The sequence below is a fragment of the Gavialis gangeticus genome, unplaced genomic scaffold (assembly GCF_001723915.1).
Source record: "Gavialis gangeticus isolate Ggan-Ray unplaced genomic scaffold, GavGan_comp1, whole genome shotgun sequence".
NCBI classification, from domain to species: Eukaryota; Metazoa; Chordata; order Crocodylia; family Gavialidae; genus Gavialis; species Gavialis gangeticus.
Window position 1 is genome coordinate 656967 of NW_017728983.1, and position 6000 is coordinate 662966.

The following is a 6000-nucleotide window of genomic DNA, read 5'->3' on the forward strand; positions in this document are numbered from 1 at the left end:
CTGTAGATTTTAGAGCCACCACAGGTTGGAAAATATGGTGGCAGGAGGGCAATGGCAACCAGTCTCAACTAGCATTCCCCTGCTGCCAAACCTCTGAGCCTTGCCAGGGCCCAATATACTCTTGGGATCCAGCCCACGGACCAACCTTGTGCCACTCATTCAGCCCTTCGGGGCCAAAAGGTTGGGCACCAGTGCCCCACTGCTCTAGTCTGACCTCCTACTTATCCCAGGTCAGAGAATTTCACCCAGATATTCCCAAGCTGAATCCAATGACTCAAAAATAATGAAGGTGAAGTGGGACATTCCCTTCTCTCTGTTGATTCCAGTGCCCAGTGACCTTTTATTTGAAATTGGTGCCTTATTTCTCATTTGAATTTTTTTGGTGTTCGTTTTCAGCCCCTGGATCTTATCCAGCTTTTCTCTGCTCAATGAAAATGCCCTTTAGTATTGCGTATTCTCTCCTCATGAAGGTATTTAGACACTGTGATGAAATGGCTTCTTTCTCCGCAGCAGCTTTTTCTCTGCAGCTTCTTTCTCCGCAGCAGGAAGAAGGACAGAGTCACGCTGTCCATCACATGGTTGGCCAAAGGCCCTAGGGAGAAAGATGGAGTTGTGCACACTCTTGGAAGACAGCATTTTATACTGTGGGGCATGAACATGAGCCACAGCTTATTTGATAAGAAAATCCAATGCCTTTGGGAGCATGCACTGCTACCACTGACTTAATCTGTTTTCTCCCTGTGGAGGGAAAGTGTAGGCAAGTGGTCAAGCACCATGATTGCCAGTGATCTTGACCCCCAGCATTCATGTGATCTATAACCCATTGCACAAATTTGCCTCTCCAAAAGCATGGCAATGAAAAGGGGATACCCAGAAATTCACGGAACAACCAAGAGACAGAGAACATGGCCAGGTAATGCACCAAGAAGAGCTTTAGCACATGACTTAGTCTCATAGTTGCTAGGGTTGGAAGGGACCTGAACAAATCATCAAGTCCAATCCCCTGCCCTGGGCAGGAACAAATGCAGGGATCGTAGTACCCCAGCCAGATATCTATCCAACCTCTTCTTGAAGACCCCCAAGATAGGGGGGAGCACCACCTACCTTGGGAGCCCATTCCAGAGCCTGGCAGCCCTAACCATAAAGTAATGTCTTCTGATATCAAGCCTGAACCTGCTCTCAATCAATTTGTGGTCATTATTCCTTGTTATCCCAGGTGGTGCCCAGGGGAACAGAGCCTCACCTATTTTCCACTGGTTCCCCTGGGGAGTTTATAGATGGCCACCAGATCCTCTCTCAGTCTTCTCTTGTGGAGGCTGAATAAATTCAGGCCCTTTAGTCTATCTTCGTAGGACCTGGCTTGCTGCCCCTGTCCATGCGAGTGGTCCTCCTCTGGACCCTCTCAAGTTTAGCCACATCTCTCTTGAAGTCCGGCACCCAGAACTGGATGCAGTACTCCAGCTGCGGCCTGACCAGCGCTGCATAGAGGGGGAGGATCACCTCCCTGGACCTGCTCGTGATGCATCTGTAGATGCATGACAAGTTGTGGTTAGCCTTACTGACCGCTTCCTCGCATTGGCAGCTTATGTCCATCCTGGAGTCAACAATGACTCCAAGATCCCTTTCTGCCACCGAGTTGACAAGAAGGGAGTTCCCCAGCCTATAGGTGTGTTGCTGGTTCCTTCTCCCTAGATGCAGCACCCTGCACTTGTGTGTGTTGAATTCCATCCTATTCTCATCCACCCACCTCTGTAACCTGCCTAGGTCTAGCTGGATGCTGTCCCTCCACTCCAGTGTGCCCATTTCTCCCCACATCTTTGTGTCATTAGTGAATTTGGACAGCGTGCTTTCCACATCCACCTCCAAGTCGCTGATAAAGATGTTGAATAGCATAGGCCCGAGGACCGAGCCCTGGGGAACTCCACAGCCCACATCCCTCCAGGTCGAAAATGACCTGTTCACCACCTCTGGGTGCGACCATCGAGCCAATTTGCCATCCATCTGACTGTGTAGGCATCAGTACCACAGTCGCCTAGTTTTTTATGAGGATGGGGTGAGAAACAGTGTCAAAGGCCTTCTTGAAGTCCAGGTAGATGACATCCACCTCAATGCCCGCATCCAAGGACTTTGTGACCTGGTCGTAAAAGGAAACAAGGTTAGTCAGGCAGGATCTGCCCGCAGTGAACCTGTGTTGGTTGCCCCTGAGCATTACCTCCCATGCTGGATCCCACAGATGAGTTACTTGATAATTTTCTCAAAGGTCTTCCCAAGGACCGAGGTGAGACTAGCTGGCCTATAGTTACCTGGGTCCTCCTTTCTCCCTTTCTTGTAAACAGGGACCACACTGGCCTTTTTACAGTCCTCTGGGACCTGGCCAGAGCACCATGATCACTCATACAGCCATGCCAGGGGCCCTGCTATGACCTCTGCCAATTCCCTCAGTACCCTCGGGTGAAGAGCATCTGGACCTGCTGATTTATACACATCCAGCCCCTCCAAGAGTTCCCTAACTAGATCATCCCTGACCCTAGGCACTGCATCATGTCCCCTGAGCCTGTCTGTAATCCTAGTGGAGGAGTTGTCCCGGTCCCTGCTCGGAAATATGGAGGCAAATACTTGTTGAAGAGATCAGCTTTTTCCTTTGCTACAATCACCAGATTGCCAAGCCTGTCCTGTAGGGGCCCCATGTTACCTGGTGCTTTCTTCTTACTCCCTATGTATTTGAAAAAGGACTTTTTGTTATCCTTAATTCTGGTCGCCAGCCTAGTTCCATCTCTGCCTTGGCCTTCCTCACCACCTCCCTGCAATCACAAGCAACAGAGGTATAATCCTCCTTGGTAATTGCCCCTTGCTTCCACTGATTGTATGCCACCTTTTTTGCCCTCAGGCCTTCCTGGATGCCTTTACTGAGCCAAGGGGGCTTTTTAGCACTCTTGACCCCTTTGGTTCACATTAGGACTGACTCCTTCTGAGCTCAGAGGATCGTCTCCTTAAGGAACAACCACCCGTCCTGGACTGCCATCTCATTGAAGCTCCAAGTCCCCAATGTCTCTCTTACTAATCTCCTTAGCTCATTGAAGTTGGCCCTCCTGAAGTCAAGGACTTTGGCCTTACTGCTTGCTTTCACCACCCTGTGCCAGATAATAAATTCCAGCAGATGATGGTCACTAATGCCTAGGTAGTTGAGCACCTGCAGCATTGCCTGTGGCAAGGACCAAGTCCAGCAAGGCATTTCCTCTGGTGGGATTATGTACCTCCTGGGTTAGGTGGAAAGACTTCCCAAAGGACTTGCTGAAATTCAATGGATAGCTCTGAAAAGGGACATGGGCTCACACAGATGACAGCAAGTAATTCTGCAGTACCATATGGGGCCAAGCTAGGTTAAGCAGAACCCCTCACTGATGTCCACAGCATGATACGGCTCTGGGAACACACCAATAAGCCCATGTGTTTGGATGGAAGAAGGGCAGGACAGCATCTTGGAAACTAACTCCTTCAGAGAGGCATAAGCTTTTGTAGGCAGCATCCTACTTTGTCAGATGCCACAAGTGGGCTGGCAGAGGGCAGGGGTACCTGCAAGTCCATTCCTAGCATCTGAAAAAGTAAGATGGCAACTGGTGAACGTTAATGCCTCTCTGAAGGGGTTAGTCTGTAAGGAGCTACCCTGCCCTGCCTTCTGCCTCACTTCAGGCTAACATGGGTACATTGCTGGGAGAGGTGGTTGTGGGGGCCAGGCCATGCCCTGCAAGTAAGTGGTTAACCTTCCTTGAGTGGGAGGCAATTTGCTTGCATTGTTCAAATTCTCGTGACATTTATGTCCATATTTTGGGGGGGGCTGAGCACTGTAACTCGCAGCAGAGCTCCCTTCTTCCAGAAGCAAAACCCTACAGGCTCAAACCCTGTCTCCCTCTTGCAAAGCAAACGGTGCAATTATGAACATAAAGCTGCTGGAGCAGCCTCCCAGTTACTTCTTAAAGCTCCGACTTCAAAGGGTTTAAAAGGGGGAAGGAGGCAGCTCTGTGCTACACACTGCTGCAGCCCACTGAGAAAGGGGTGTAATTAGAGCTGGGCGCAGGGTGTGATCAAGGGATAGCTCCTTATCCTTGGGCACAGCCCCCTGCCTATTTATCTCCCACTCTCTGTAAGCAGAAGCCTCTATTTACCAATGTGAAGCCCCATTAGGAACAAAGGCCATGTTCTGTTTGATGTGAATTAAATGCACTCTATAAAAGGAAAGAAAAATGCCAGCTTCCCCTCAGATAACCCTGCTCTTTTCTTCTTCCACTGCTCTTTGATATTTGTGCTGTTTGAGCTCTTCCCCTTTTGTACTGAGACAACTCCTGTACTTCTTGCAGGGACAGCAAATGTGGTCTGGTATCACCATAATGACTGATTAATCAGAAGTTTCCCTCACTCCTCTAGGCTATGCAGCAAGAAGCTGGATTCATGAGCAGGTGAGGACAAATGATTTACCTGCTGAAATGTCTGGACAAATAAATGTTCTTCTCCTTTTTTCTTCATTTATTATTTACTGACTCAGGAATTTTAACCCCCATTACCTCCAGAGACAGAGTTGTTACTATCTGTGCCAAATGGGTGCAGTCTATATGACTTCACACGACATTTATGAACGTGCACCTAGCCAAAAGACTGGCCTATCCCATGGTTTCTGTCATACTCATTTCCTGGGCATAACAAAGTGATATACAGATACCTGTAAGGATCAGCAAAAGTTAGGAAAGCTCTGTTTCTTTGTTAAAATTGTGGTAATAAAAATGATCCATTTCCTCATCCAAATCCCTTCATGTGAAAAGAGTCTATAACCCAGGTCTCCCACTTCCACAGTGAAGCCCAATAACAAGCTATGTCAGTAGTACTTTACTGCCAGCGATCAGAGCTTTCTGTTCTTTTTAACCCAGGAAACAATCCCATCCCTAACCTGCCTCTATAGTGTTTTCCACTAAGCAACCCTCAAAATCCCACTGGATTCTTTACACCTGTTTCCTCCAGATTGCCGGCTGGAGGATTGATTGAATTTGGCCTGCACTGGACTCCATGCCTTATGCCCGCAGCAGGGTTTTTCCTTAAGAGACTGTTTGCCAATTAAGGTGCAAAAATGAAATGAATTGGGACAGCTGTGACCAGTAGATCTGCGTGTCATGAACTAATTTGAGTGAGTGTAAGGGTAATTGCCAGATCCTATTGTCAGAGGTATAACTGGGCAGTACTGAACCCAGGACGGTGGTGGTGCCGGGTGCTGGAGTTTTCGCCTCCTCTTTTTTTTTTTTTTTGCTGTTGACAAAAAAAAAACCCTACTGATTTTTTTATGGCAAAAAAGGTGGTGATGGCAGCAAACCTCTGACAACTGCCCCTACACAGTGGACTACTGCCCCCTCCACCCTCCCCAGAGAATTAGGGAGATGGGGAGCACCTTACCCTCTGTGCTGGCTCCCCTCCTCCTGCCCACCCATTGTTATGCTACTGCCTCTTGTATCCCATGAGATTTTCTAAGGCTGAAAATATCAAAAGCACCTGAGTGCAAGGCATGCTACAGACAGGTAACCAAAAAGACAATGCCTGCTACTGCTCCCATTTCTCCCATAGCTATAGGTATATTGGTGCTGCCTGCCTTGATGATTCCAGGATTGCCCTGCCTGTTCACTCGCACTCCTCAAGCACTGTGTGCTTAAAATATGTTGTGTGCACCCCATTAAAATAGTGTGGGGCGCACCTAAGACCAAGAGCCTGAGTGTGCTAAAATGTGACGATGTGACTTCTTTTCTATAAGAAATGGTCAGGGCTTGTTTCTTGGTAGTAGCCTCAGGATTGCCATGGAAATGTGAGAGACCCTATTTGTATGTCTGTCTGTGCTGTATGTCTAGGGCTGTCATTACCATCATATCTGAGTGCCTCAGGAGTATTAATTTTGAGGCAGGGACTGACTTTTTGTTCTGGACTTGCAAAACAAGATACAAGCACAGTGGGATCCATTCCTAGGGC